This window comes from Pteropus alecto, unplaced genomic scaffold, assembly GCF_000325575.1.
Source record: "Pteropus alecto unplaced genomic scaffold, ASM32557v1 scaffold74, whole genome shotgun sequence".
In the NCBI taxonomy this organism is placed as follows: Eukaryota; Metazoa; Chordata; class Mammalia; order Chiroptera; family Pteropodidae; genus Pteropus; species Pteropus alecto.
Window position 1 is genome coordinate 6,106,193 of NW_006436291.1, and position 14,912 is coordinate 6,121,104.

Consider the following 14,912-nt stretch of genomic DNA (forward strand, 5'->3'; position numbering starts at 1 on the left):
CGCCCTTCTTAGGAGTGTCTAAGAATTCGAGGGTACCTCCAGTCCATCCTATTGTTAGTCCTGAGGAAGGAGTCGGCATTTTTCTTTCATAGCGAGAGAGAATAAATATTTTAGGATCCGCGAGTCACATCATCTCTGCGGCACATCTTCAGCTCTGCCTTTGCCGTGTGCAGACAGCCATAGGCAACGTGTAAGGGACCAGGCATGGCTGTGTTCCAATAAAACTTTACTCATAAAAGTGGGCAGTGGTCTCAGGCCATAACATGCCAACCCCCCTTCTATGCGAACGAAGTGGATCTCTTTGGGGACGTTCCCCGTTTTTCCTGGCACCTCTAAAGCTTATTCCAATCAACAGATCATCTGAAGGACCAGGATACTTTCTCTTAGGGACTCTGTCTCCTACCTGTGGCCTGAGGGATCCAAGTGTCCTCTCTTGCTTTGGCCCAGCTCTGTCCTGTTAACTGTTGCTCATATGTCACCTTCCGGAGGTATGTCCCCAGGCCACGCTTGACCCAGCCCTGTGACGTCCTAGCTCCCCTGCGCTTTCCACTCCTTATCACCTTTTCTATCTTTCCTGGGGTGGGGACAGACATTGCTACCATCCCTGAGGTTAGCACAGTGCTTGTCATACAAAAGCCGCCGCAGAAATATTGGTTAAGAAATAGATAAATGAGATGTAGAGTTTTGCACAGACATTCAGAGCCACAGCCTCCCTCACAAAGGACCTAATTTTAAAATACAAACTTTAAGGCAAATATAGCAGTGGTCTTCGAAAGCAGGTGAGCTCGCCACCCGCTAATACAGCAGGTGCAGGCTGTGCTTTTAATGCACCTGTTGTATTTGGGCCTCCTAACACCATCTTCCCCCTTTGGGGGGTATCCCCCATCTGGGAACTGCTGGGATAGGAACCATGACCTCCCTTAGGCCAAGGGGTGGACATGGCGCCAAGCTGGGCTGAGTGGACTCTCCCCCAGGACTCTAAGTCTGGGCAGAGAGATGCAGGAATGGACATTTTTTTTCTTTCTTTTTTCTGGATGGTGAGAACTTATTCATCCCAGTGGCCAAACCTCAGCTAAACACCTTAGTAGGTCTTGTGGCTTGTGGCACTGATGGCCGCCGGCGCTCTGCACTGCTCCCGGGAACACACTCAGACTGCACTTCCCAGGCACCCTCACACGTAGGTCTGTCCCACGGGGCGTGAATGGAAGTGTCGCGTGCCATTTCCAACACGGTCCCTTATCCGCCTCCCATACGTGGTCCTCACTCTGTTCCATCTTCTGATGGTTGAGTGGCTAGGTTTCCAAGGTCCCCGAGCAGGGAGGAACCAAAGATGGAAGGAATCTGGGTCGCCAAATGGCCATACAGAGCAAAGACCCCCCCCCCACACACACACACACGCACCACCACCACCAACAAGTACCTGATCAGGCTGCAATACACTAAACTGCACAAAGCCATCGAAATATCAGGTTGCTTATTACAAGAATTACTCCGCCTCGGTTAACACCGGCTGTGCCTCCAGCTTCTCATTAATACTCTCTGACCCTCCAGCCTTTCCACAGACTCCCTTCAATGATGTTCTTTTATACTCGAGGTTTTCTACCCACGGCTGTATTCTGTTGTTGGTAACCAGAGACACCGGATGCTATGAGCTAGAAGTGGCCATGGAGACCACGTCCCAAAACTCAGGTCCACAGAAGGGAAGTAAACAGCCCTAAATCACACAGATGTAAACGGCAGACCTGGGTCTGGAGCCCAGACCTCCTGGCTCCTCGTGCAAACCCCTTCCCATTGCCCTGGGATATATCTTGCCAGGACATAAATCTGGATTCCTGTGATGGCAGTGAAATGCACAGAGTCACCTCCAGGCATTGATTTTGCCCGGAGGACCCTGCGCCTGCTCTGGGGGCTCAGGGCAAGGATCGATGGGGGTCCGAGTCCTTGGCTGTAAATCACAGCAAGGAGAATGTTTTCCAGCAGTAAATTCGGCTCCGGCGAGCTGCCCGGCTCGTCTTCCTCTCTCACGATACCACCTCGTAGATCCGTGTCGAAGAGAGCCCGTCCCTCTCCGTGTTTATTTTCCCTCGCTACTGTAAAAACAACTTTGCATCTTGAAATAAGTTGAGATGCACAGGAGAGTTGCAAAGGCAGCACGGAGAAGCCCCGTATGCCCTTCATCCGTGAGCATCCTGTGCCAGGCCACGTTTACTAACGCTGGGACATTAACGATGGCGCCATCGACCCTGACTTCATCTGAGTTGCCCCGATTTTTCCACGAGTGTCCTTTTTCTGTTCCGGGAGCCAGTCCAGGATCCGATGGCCCATCCTTCACAGCGTCTCAGTCTTCCCTGGTTGTCACACCTCTATAGTTTTGAAGAGTACCGGTCAAGCGTTTGTGGAGTGTCCCTCAGTTGGGCGTGTCTGACGTTCTTCTCACAATTAGAGCGGTTATGGTTGTGGGAAAAGAATACACAGCAGTGAAATGCCTCTCCTGCACTGCGCCAAGCACTGCGTGACAGCCGCAGGATTATTGGTGACACCCACCTTGATTACTCGGTCAGGGTGGCGCCTGTGCTGTCCCTACCCGGCACTGGTTACTACGTTCCCCTTTCCATCCTGTGTCACGAGTGGCTCATAGGTCCTGCCCACACTCTTGGGGAGGGGAAGTCTCCCTCCACACCTATGACACGTGATCTGCAACCTCGTGACCCGATGACTCCTGCTCAGCTCCTGCTCAAGGACTATGGGGGCGCAGGGCTAACGCCCGGGGCCCTCACACCAGCCTGCTCCACTCAGAGGGCGGGGCAGAGTGGGTGAGGGCCTGGCGAGCATCGGCCTCTTTTAAGAGCCTGGAGGAGGCTGCCGGGTGGGAGGACAGGTGGCGGCCCTGAGGAGGTTTGGGGTGATTGGATTTCTCCTCTATCTCCTGCTTCACCCCTCCCTACAGCAGAGGGACGCTCCAGCTTCACCTCTGGGTCACTCGGGGGTTCAGAGAGCACGCAGACCTGGCGTGCTTTGAGGGGCTGGGATAACTGTGCTCCTCCATCCTACAGGGTTCTGAGTGATGCAGCCCGGACACAAAGAGAAGCAGCCAGGTGGGAATGGAAGGGCTGCTTCGCTCGTCACCTGGAGAGCGTCAGATGCCCAGAACTGCCAGAGCAACGCTTCGGTAAAATGCTCTGTTGGAGAGGGAAGCTGGCTCAAGGGCAACTCGTATTTAGGGGTCTGGAGTCTCAGGGGTGCTTGGGAAAGAGGGGGAGCAGGAGGAAGACCGCCTGTGGAGCAGAATCCTGGCAGCTCACTTAAATCAGCCCACTACTCACCTGGTCACAGGTGGACAGAGAGAGCTGGGTCTGCGACCGCAACAGTAGCTCAGCTTTGGTTGTGCGTTAGAATCTCCTGGGGAGTGTTAAAAAAAAAACAACAAGCAAACAAACAAACAAAAACATTCCCTAGGCTCTGCCCCTAAAAGACTATTATTTAATTTGTCTGAGTGGGCCCAGGAATGCAATATGTTTTAAAAGCTCCCCAGGCGACTGTCACATCGCTCGGAGGTTGTAAACCATCGCCTTAAAGCTTTGCTCCTCCGAGCACGGTCCTCCAACCGGCTGGCATCCCACATCGCCTGAGCTCTGCCCCGCAGCGGCGACACAGAACCTCCGCTCGCGAGGTCCGGGGGAGTTTGAGATGCTCTGGATGCACTGGTCGGGGTGTACTTCCGCCGCGGCAGCAGGGGTCCGGGATCCACTACCCCCAAAGGGAGGGAAAACACGAGGCAGGGTGGCGCCCGGTGTCCGTCCGCGCCAGGATCTGCTGCAGGCGCCCGTCCCCCACCCTGCAGGGGGCAGGCATGAGGCAGGGGGCTCAGGGGAGCTGCAGCTGGTCCCCTCAGCATTTCCCCCTCGCTGGGAAAGGAGGCAGGATGGCCTTTCTGGGCTCCCCGGGGACAGGCCCGAAACGCCTGCCTGCTGCTCAGCCTCACCTCCTTGACTCCAGGGGGTGCCTCTGGGCAGGCCTCTCATAAATGCCCCTGAGCCCCGGTTTCCTTCCTGTAAACTGGAGGGAGTGACGACCACCCAGTGTGGAGGTCACGGATGAGATCACGCTGGTAACACGCTGAGCACGTGCCAGTGACGGTGAGGGCCGGGCCAGCACTTGCTTGGGACATACTACCTGCCACCGTCTTGGCCGAAATGGATGACTCCTCTTGCCTCCTGAACCGTCCCCCTTACCCGCCTCCTCCTGGCTTAGGTTTTCCTCTTCCCTTTGAGGAAGGGAGACTCGGCACAGCCCACATCTGAGCCAGACACCGAAGCCGGGAGGTTCAGACCATATAAGCTTCATCGACTTCTCCACTTTCCATACACACAGAACCTCCCGGAAGAATGGAAGGAACGAACATTTGAGCGAGGAGGAGTTACACGCTCAGTCCTTGTGTGCTTGTCACTCTGCTCCCTGGGGACCTTCCCTGTTTTCAGACTATGTTTCTATTGCACGAAGCTCAGAGAGGGCAGATGACTCACCCTGTGCCACTCAGCAGAGTTGGGACTTACACCCAGGCCTTCAGATGCCAAGTTCAGGAGTACTGTTGATTAGCTGCCTCTGTGACATCACATGGCCCTCCCTGTGTTAGGGCCAGGCATATGGCAAAGGAGCCTTCCCACCCGAGCAGGACGGATGCGCGTGGATGTGCTGGAGACAGCCAGGCGGCCACTTCTCCCGCCATCCCGCCCTCCACGCCCCGTGGAAGACGCGTGTCATAAGGTGTCATAAGAATTATCTCCTTAGGGGCATAAATATCCCCTCTCGATGGCTCGGCGCCCTGCCTTTCATCTTGTTATGGCAATCTTTGTCCATTTTTTAGCACCTGCTGTTCGGAACGCTTCGTGCCCTGAGTGGAGAACGAAGCGGAGGGAACGTGAATCGGGAACGAAGCGCCTGGACCCGCCTTCCCCGGCGTCTGCGCCAGGCGCCTGGTGCGCGCGCCGCTCCAACCTAGTGGGAATTTCCGCCTTCGCTTGGTTTTAAGGCCTGTTGACATACGGGTGGCCTTTTCATACGCGGCGGGTCATTTGTGCACTTGATGTCGTGGCCCCGGCTGCCCGCTGAAGGCCACCCCCGGAAACAGAAGGCGGTGGGAGGAGGAGGCGGTGGCGGGTTCGTTTCCCTCCACCGGCCAGGCGGATGCGGTGCGCACGGGAATGAAGCGGGCGAGAGAGGTGGAGTCCAGGTGTCGGTCTTTGACATGAAGCCCCCTTTCTCGCACGGTAAAGAGTAAATGCCGGGCACGGAGAGGGATGGCGGCCGGGGCCGGGACGGCAGCGAGGAAACCGTCTCCGCCGCCTCGCAGAGTTTCAGCAGCCGGGGCGAGGCGACCGTGAAAGGGGGGCGCCGCTGGGGTGCAGGAGCTCAGGTCGAGCGCCCGGCTCTGTAATGAGGCTGGACTTTCATCTCCGCATGGGGCTGGTCGTGTCTGCTGCGTGTCTCTGGCAAGTGACACTCACGGTCGAAGCAGATTTGCCCAAATGCCCGTCTGTGGGGCGTTGTCCGGGGGCGTGGACACGGGGACATGTCCCTTTGCTTCGGAGAATAATCCTTCACTCCAGGCTGCAACAACTCAACAGTTAGAGAAGGTGGCTCTGGTTCCGTTTCTAACATGTCCCCTTTTTCCTTTCTTTTTCTACTTTTTCCTCTTTTTTCTCCTTTCTTTCTTTCTTTTTTTTAAAAAATTATATACTATTTAAGATACCAAAAGGTTGAAAAGCAAATACGACTTGTAATTATAAACCTATCACTCAGCTTAAGAAATAAAACATTGCATCTGCATTAAAAGCACCTGCGTCTCCCACCCCAGTCACCTCCCAACCTGTCACACCGCAGGTGACCCCTCTTCCAGCCAGAGTCACATGCTGCTTAATCTCATACATTTTTGTATGAGATTAAGCTACATGTAGTACTAAGCTACATGTAGTACGGTTTGCGTGCTTTCCGTTTCATATAAATGATGTCATTTATGCATTGGAACTGATATGCATTCCTTCGTAGCGAGGTGTTTTTCTTCAATGCTGTTTATGGGATTTACCTGGGTTGATTGATATATGTAGTTGGTTCGGTTCCACCATCTTAACTGCTCTAAATATTCCATTATATGAAAATTTCACAATTTACCCCTTCTCTCGTAGCTGAACTCTGTGCACGTGTGTGCACGTGCACTCTGAAAAGCCATGACCGTGAGCTTGTTTCTTCGACCCCCTCTCCAGGATGGCAGCAAAACCACACTTTCGGGCCCCGCCCAGCTCATCCTGGCCAGCCTCTCAGAGAGAACTAGTGCTTCCTACCGCCTGTCTTTCAGAGATGCCCCTTGGGGCTGTTGCAGAGAAGGAGGGCACAGAAGGGGCACCACCTTGGCCTCTGCCCTGTGTTCTGTCTGTGGGTGGGTGGCACACAGAGCCCTCCAACCTTATAGGTGGCCAGGAGATGAGGTGACAGGTGTGGCGGGACACTGGGAGTGCTCAGGGCACAGAGTACACTGGCGGAGCTGGTCAGTGTAAAACGGCCTCCTCCAGAAAGGTGAAACGTGCTGCTGGGACTTTTTTAATTGTCAAGCTTTCAAAATGTCGACCTGTAGCCAAGAGAATGGTTAAATTGTGAAAATATCATAGAACGGAATATTATACAGCAGTAAAAATGATCAAACCAGAACTACATGTATCGACTCAGCTAAATCTCATAAGCAATGTTAAAAAAAAAAAAACCTAGCTATGGAAGTACATACACAGTATGATGTCATTGGTACCCAATATGAAGCCTGAGGAGAGGGCCTCACTTTGCAAAGCTTAGCAGGTCACGGGGCCTGGCTCCGTGCTGGAGGGCGCTCAGGCAGTGAGCTGGACCAGCAGAGTTTTCAAACTGTGTTCCAAGGAGCCTTGGGGCTTCCACGGCTGGGTGGCCTCAGCACCGGGGCTCCAGGACCCCACGATTTCCGGCAGGCTGGCCTCTCTGTTTTAAGGGACTCATTTGGTTCCGTTTGGACCCCGGCTCTGCTCCTGTGCCCTTGGCAAGTTTGGGCGCATCTCTCTATAATGAGAATAGCCCATAGGGTGGCAGTGCGGACTCTTCGAGCTGGTCCTCAGACGCCGAGCACAGTGGCCAGTGCATGATTCATGCGAGCTACATTATGATTACTTTTTTCATATCTGATTTATAGATTAGCGTTCATCTAAGTTTATAGTTTAACATCCTGCTAAATGAATTGTTTGAACACTCCTGACCTTGTCTATCCCTTCAAGACAGGAGAAGCCACAGAAACCAGACGAGTGCCATGACTCCGCCGGCCCCCAGCCCATCGGTGGATGCTGTGGCTTCAACTGGTCACTTTGCTTCTTGGAGCCTGGGTTTCTCGTGGACTGGACCACCTCACGGTCCCTCCAGTGCTGGCTTTCTACAGAGTGCCCTCTTCTCTCCAGGAGTCACAGAACCAGGCAGGACAAGGCTGACGGGGAAAAATGAGGGAGCCAGAACTGTGAAGCACATATTGGGAGAACAGACCAAACCCAGACTCCAGGGCCAGTGCCTGTCGTGGGCTCAGAGCCCTGCAGACAAACCCCACACGCACACGCCAGGCCCTGCAGCAGGCAGTGTTGCATGTCTGAGAGACTCGAAGCATCGAAGGCCCTGCAGAGCTGTCCCTTCTTGCTGTCCTGCATCTGACAAGGCCCAGGCCTCGGGCACAGAGGAGCAAATGCTGAAACGGACAGGTCTGGTGTTTCTAGGAAATAGGATCAAGGTCTCTCAGCTGGGCACCAGCCCAGGTAGGTAAAGAGCTGGACCCAAAGTCACACAGCCCTTGGGGAGGGGTCCTCAGGGATGGGATCTGTGGCTATGAAGGCCTTATAGCAGCCCTAGCATGGGGGTCCAAAGCCCTCCCAGAGCAGGGCTGGCTCCTGATTCCTCAGAGGTCCGTGGCTCCCAGGGACCAGAGGCAGCCCTTCCTACCTGTCTGGGGTCCTTGGGGAGCCCTGGGGGAGTGGGATCTGGCATGTTGCCCCATCCTACGGAAATGCCCAAGGAGGGCATGGGGGCAGCCTGTCCCATCACCCCATCACCTCGGGCAGCTGAGTCGGCAGCAGCTGGTCCAGCGGAAGGATGCAGACTGAATGAGACAGTATCATCAGTTTTGGCCAAAGTCCTCCTCTCAACTGTTTGATTAGTCAAGAAATAATTATTAACTATGTCTGCCCTGTTCTAGTTTCTGGAGATAGAGCAGTGAACACAACAGACACAGATCTCTGTTTCCCTAACGCTTACAAATAACAAGAAAAAGAAGTAAAATATGTCATCTCTGGTAGTGACAAGAGCTAAGGAGAAAAATGAGGCATGGTGGGGGAGGGGCAGGGGGCCATATTAGATGGCAGCCAGAACAGCCTGCTCAGAGAAGGTGTGAGGAGGGAGGAAGCCATGTGGACACGAGGGGGAAAAACATTCCAGGCAGAGGACACAGCAAGTGCAAAGGCTCTGGGGAAGAGGCAAGCCCAGCCTGCTTGAGGAATATTGAAGGGGACGGAATATCGTGGCTGGAACAGTATGCACAAGGCTGAGCACTGCAAGAGAAGAGATCTGTTTGGACCCCAGACCTCATGGTCTGATGACTCCTTCCTACATGGGCAAAGGGAAGAGTCAGACTTTTTGTTCTGGTCAGGCGTCCAGCTGATTAGGTGAGGCCCACCCACATTAGGATGGGCTCTCTCCTCAGTGTACTAATATGAATGTTAATATTATCTATCAGCACCGAGAAACACCCAGAATCACGTTTGACCAAATATCTGGGCACCCCTGGTCCAGTCAGGTAGACACACAAAACCAACCACCACTGGGGTTGTCATAAAGACTGAAAATTCTAACTTCGCTATTTGCTAACCGTTCATCTTGTGTTATATCCTCAACACCAAAATTTGTGGCTGGCACAGGGTAGGCATTCGACTATGTGTTGAATCGATGGATCCTGATTTTATAGGTACAGAAGCTGGGGCTCAACGAGCTCACGTGTTTTGCCAATAACCCAAAGCTCCAGAGCTGAGATGGGTCCCTGGGGAACAGGGAGAGGGTGGGTGGGAGCAGAGGAGGTCCTGGCTGCACTTGCTGATTTCCGCGGAGTAAACACTTCTACCATCTCCGATTTCATGCTGCAGACATGACATCACCGAACATGGAGGCAGGAAGGGATGGGTCGCATGGAGCTCTGGAAGGAAGCGGCCTGAGCTCACTCCAGCTTGCCACTGCCCTGGGCTTCCCGGCACCCTTTCATCTCCTGGACTGTTCAATACAGCAGGGGAATAATTCCGCCTTCACCCTCACCCCCAAACCCCACTTCACTGTTAAGAAAATGACCTGAGTTGAGTCCTTGGGTGCTCCAAGGCCTCGGTTTCCCTATCTGTATGATTTCTAAGTGCTGGGTCACCCCAGAGCATGCTTCTGCTTGGAGGGTCCCAGAGGCCTGGGGGTGAGCACTACCCCTGTAGGACACCAGGGGGCAGTCTTTCCCCATCAAAGATGCCAGCGGGTCTCTTCCTTTACCCGCACATCCCTCCTGGCTGAACCCTACCTGGGCGTAGGGACCCTGCCTGGTTTATGAATCAGCGATTGTGCCCGGCCTGGGGCGGGCGTCCACATAAAGGGGCCCATTGTCTGTGCTGAGGCCTTTGTTTCTGCGATGGCCCAGGGAAGCACACTGGTTGGGGCCTGGACTGATGGTCGCTTGTTGGGAGGGGCTGGGGAGGGAGCGAAGGACCCGTGCAGACCCTCCAATCCAAGGATGCTCTGACAGGTGGCACTTCTTACTTGAGTCCTTGCTCTGTCTTCCCCCCTCCAGCCCAGCCCAGCCCAGCCCGGCTTCCCCGAGGCCTCTGGCACCCTCAGTTTCCTTCCTCGGTCTTGGGGATTCAGCTGGTTACTTTAACCCTATTTAATCCACGAGTGCAGTGAAACAGGGTTTCGGGGGTTCGGGCTCCATTCCCTTCTCCCGTCCACTGCAGTGGAAGGATAAGGCTCGGGGACATCGTCGTGATACAGACAGGCATTGGGCCCTCTGCTGATGTAGAATCAGAGACTTGGAACCACCCCATGGCCAAGCCGTCCCTGTGGGGACCTTGTCCCAGCTCCCCTGGCTCACTGGCCCCATGGGTCCCCTCTCTATCCTCCCTGACTCCCCAGCCGCTTTCCAGCTCAGGGCCTTTGCACCTGCTGTTCCCACTGCCTGAGCCTCCCTCCCTCCCTCCTAACACAGACTCGCTGCACGGTGGACTCACCCTCGCCCTCAGGTCCCAGATTAAATGCCCACTGACCCAAAGCTGAAGAAGCCGCCCCCACCTCCAATTACTGACTCTCTGCAATCGGACGATTTCCTTCCCGTGTGGCTCTGTCACCCCTATTTGTAATTAAGCATTTTGGCTGTTGTCGTTTTCACCCGTCTTGGTGACCACAAGGCAGGATTATGCCTCACTTGCTCACAGCTCTCTCCTCAGTCCCTGCCCAGTAAGTGCCATAGAATGAACGGACTAACCCAAAAGCAGGTGCGGAAATGGTGGCAATGACCAAGAGTCAGGTGCACGGCCCGCCGCCCCCCACCTGGCAGACCTGCTACGTGGGCTCATGGGGCCTGCGGTCCCGGCAACAGCACCTGGCTCCCAGACCCTGGACCAGGCCGCACAGAGCCAGCTCTCAGGAACCAGGTCTGCAGCAGCCCGGATGGGAAAGTGACCAGAGGTGGACAAGGCCAGGGCCGGCCCAGGATGCCCCTCCTGCCTGGTGCTGTCCACCAACTTGCCTTTTAGACCCCTGCCATGTCCCTCCCACCTGTCCTCCCTGGCCCCAGGCTCCATCAGGGGTCCCCGGGCTGGGCCTGGAACCCGAGGCTGTGATTGGGTAGAAGCCACTTGTCTTGGACGGTGAAGATGGGTTTTGTTTCCTTAAAGAAAGAACAGCAGTTCTCCCTGCTGCGAGCTGCCCCATCACACCCCGTCCACACCCCCTCCCCATCTTCCCAGCGGGTCTCCCTCCACAAACGCAGCTGGCCCGCAGCCTGGGCACCGGTGACCCAGTTCCAGGCGAGAGCATGACCGAGGCGGCCCAGTGGGGCTCGGCCTTCAGCACCAGCCTTGGGCCTGGCTCAGAAAACAAGTCTGGGCCGGAAAGAGGCGAAGCCCCGCTGAAGCCTCCTCTGCCTTGCAGCCCCACCCACCAGCAAGTCAGGTGACCTCGCTGGGCCTCGGTGTCCAACTCATGAAATGGGAGGTGATCGTACCTGCCTCCCAGAATCAGGCAGTCGCCTCTGCAGGAGACCCGGGCAGGGCCGTGCAGTCAATAAGCTGGGGGGTCGTCTGAAGCAGCGCGAGGGAGTTGGGGATCCCAGGTCTCCCCTGAGCTCTGCTCTCGCAGATAATCATGTAAATAAAAGTGTCCATCTCCAGGTGGGCGGCAGCGGGAGCCGTCTGTGCCGTACCTGGATCAGTGCCACCTACAGCCTGTGCAGCCCCTAGGGCCACTTGGGGCTCATGGCCTCTCTCATAGCAAAATGGGAGTCACCACGTTGCCTCTCAGGGGCACATGCTCTAGCGTGAGCCTCCAGCACCTTTTGAAAAATGTAGGAGTGGGAAGCAAATGATTTTTTTGTCCCCCACCTCTGGGTCTCTGAGGGTCCTTGTCCACCTGCACGTCTTCTCTGGGTCACCTCTGCAGATTCACACTTGCAGGGAAGAGTCCAGTTTGCCCACAGGGCTGCCTCTCCGTTGAGAGCGGGCTGGCCACTGAGAGGCACAGTGGAATGTCCCCACTGGAAATGTAGGCCACACAACAGCCAGGCAGACACAAACGCCAGAGTCCATGAACACCCCACAGGCCCGGGACCTCAGTGCTCGTGAGCCTGGCGGGGCGGCCTAAAAGAATCCTCCAGACACCTGAGCCTCGGCCCAGCTGGGAGTGGTGGGTGTGGGGCAGACGCCTGCGTGGGCCACAGTGTTAGCCAAGACGCTACGCTGCTCGCTACCCCGGGAAGTTTAACTCCCAGCTGCCTCTCAGTGGCTGCAAAGCACGGAGCTCGCCCCCAGCTCCCCACACGAGAGAGCGATTACATAGGGCAGAGTGGGACAGGCCCTGGGCCTGTGTACGAGGTGGCGTCTCGGGTCCTCGTGCGTCCCCAGTGCACTGCGGGTCGCTGGTTTACGGTGCTCCCAGTGGCTGGAGCATCCCGATGAGCCAGGGGTGTTGCTGCCTCCCCAGGAGGCAGGTCTTCTCAGCCGCAGACAAAACAGCTCATCTCCCTTTATTCTTCTCCACTCATGAGAAGCTCCTTCCGGGGCGAAGCTCGTCAGCTGTGTCTTTGAACCTGGAATCTGCTCAGGCTGAGCCACTGCCCCACTCTGCTCCCAAACCTTCCCAGGCCCCTGCCTCCTCCTCGGCCTCCCTTCCGGTCAGTCTCCTGCTTCCCGCTCCCTCTGCAGACCCAGCAACTCAGATCACGTGACTTTCTGCAAAGTCTCTCAATCTCTGACTCCATCCTGGGTCAGGCAGGCGGGCAGCAAGCAGGTGGAGAGGGCGGCTTCCTTTTTGACCTTTGGACTAAACAAGGTCACTTGCCAGGCGGGAAGAGGAGGTTTAGTTGGGCGGTTTGAACTGGCGGAAGGATGGAGTGTAGTAAAGAGACAGAGCTGTCACCCTCCTTCTCCCCAGCCAGAGGTCTTACTGGGGAGAAAGGATTGCACCCCTGGGGGAATTATCTCAGATTCAAGACCCAGGACGGCAGGAGGCGGGCAGGACAGGGGGCAGGCAGCCTGTGTGCTCCGCTCTGGGCTGAGCCTGGCCCTCCCCTCGCCCACTGAGCATCCCTGGGCAAATGACGTACCGCCCCTCCCCCCAGTCCAATTTCCTCATCTGCAAGACAGGGCTGGCAGATGGCCCCCGTCTCCAGGAACTGCTGAAGGGATCCACACGAGAAGACTACACGTCTGCCTGGCCCGTGATGAGCTTTCAACAAACGCTGTCCATGTCACCTTTACTCCCTTTGAAATCTCATTCAGAACAGCCGAAGAGGTGTGAGACAGCATGCGTGCAAGTCCAGACACACTTTGCCAGTTATGAATGTGCCTTGTGTGCCATGTTTATTTTATTCAAAATCTTTGCGTTGGCACTGACGAGGCTCCGTACAGCGGACCGAGCTGGCGTCCTGGAGTCCCAGGGCTTTGCAACCTGACACCACGGCTCCCAGCTCTATGACCATGGACAAGTTTGCCCTGTCTCTTTCGTTCCCACGGAAGCCTCTATGCCCAGGACAGCGCCTGACACACGTCGGCGTTCGGTAAGTATCCACCGGTTGAATTTAAGTCACTTAGCATTGCTGAGTCTCAATTTCTGCATCTGGAAAGAGAGATTACAGTAGAACCCCCCTTGCAAGGATAAAATGAGATGATGCTGGAAACGAGTATGTCGCACGGCCTAGAAGAAGCGACCTGCCAGGGAATCAGCCGGCACAGCGGGTAGTTCCCAGGAGAGACGCACGTGGCTCTCAGGTAGCCAGAATCCTTCAGAAGTAATTGAGGACAAAGCAGCCCTCACTTATACGTGGCTTCGCTGCCTTTTTACAAAGTACAGGAGTTCCACTTTTCCAGCTAAACCTCTGGAAATCTATTTCCCAAAACAAAATCCAGCAGGTCTTAGCAAAACCCTGTGCAGAGGAGAACACAGAGGCCACCGATCCGATTAACTGGAGTTGAGGATGCTCCCTACAGGCCGGGAGGGGTCCCCAGCGTTAGCATCGCCCAGCGGCTTTCACCTCCAGGGGATCCCTCGTGCGCCACAGTCTCAGTGCTCACGACAGACAGTTTAGAAAGAGCCAGCCAGTGCTGAAATTACCCTCGGAAACTGTCCATGGGCCGCTAAGCCAAGTGATAAAACGAAAATGGGGGTTTATATATTCTTTAAATAAAGGGATTCTGATTCCAATAAAAATAATGTCCTTCTATGGCCAATTGCCATCTCCGCGGCTTCCTTCTTCCCTTTTTAATAAAAATTTTTATTGTGCACATTAGGTTAACCAGACCTAAGCAGAGTCGCTCTCTGAAACTCCGGGGCACCCAAGGGGAACCGCTCCCGGCTGTCGCCTGGATTTTGAATCAGGCCAGCTCCCTGGGAAAGCGGCTAGCTCACGCAGGCTCTCCAGAGACTCCAGGCAGTTTTTCCGGTCAGAGGCTGGTGGGAAAGGGGTTTGTCCCCTTAAAGGGACCGAAATTTTATTCATACTTTTTAAAGTAAAGGATGCTGGTTTTAATTGTGTAGAAGCCATTATAAGCTCTGCCATCTGGTCTCGGATTAGATTCCCAAGACTCAATGCAAGGAGAGAGCCTGGGGGTTGGGGTTGAGAGGTGGGGTTCCAAGGCGCCCTCGGGGGATGTATTTTTCATGGGAATGTCCTCTGTGCATGAGTCCGACCGGTAGGGGGTGAGTCCCGATACTGCCATTTTTTGTCTGTATGACCTCAGGCAAATGAATTAACCTCTCTGCATCTCCGTTTCATCATCTAGCAAATATGGAGAACTAATACCTGCTTCAGAGTGTGTTTGGGGAGATTAGTGCACACATACAGTATATCTAAAGTCACAGCATAGGCCCGGATGCAGCTAATGCTCAACGATACGGTGATTATAAGACTATGGTAATGATTATGACAAAAATGATGCTTAGAATGTTGTCAGTAGCAAACCCCACAACTTTCTATTCCTTAAGCCAGTATTCAGTGTCAGATGGGGGTAGGAAGCTCACAGGGTGTATCAGTCAGCTATTGCTACGTAACAGCCAGCCCCTAACCTCGATAGCTTAAAGGGGTAATCCTTTATTATTTATGAGTCAAGGCTGGGGACTGGCTG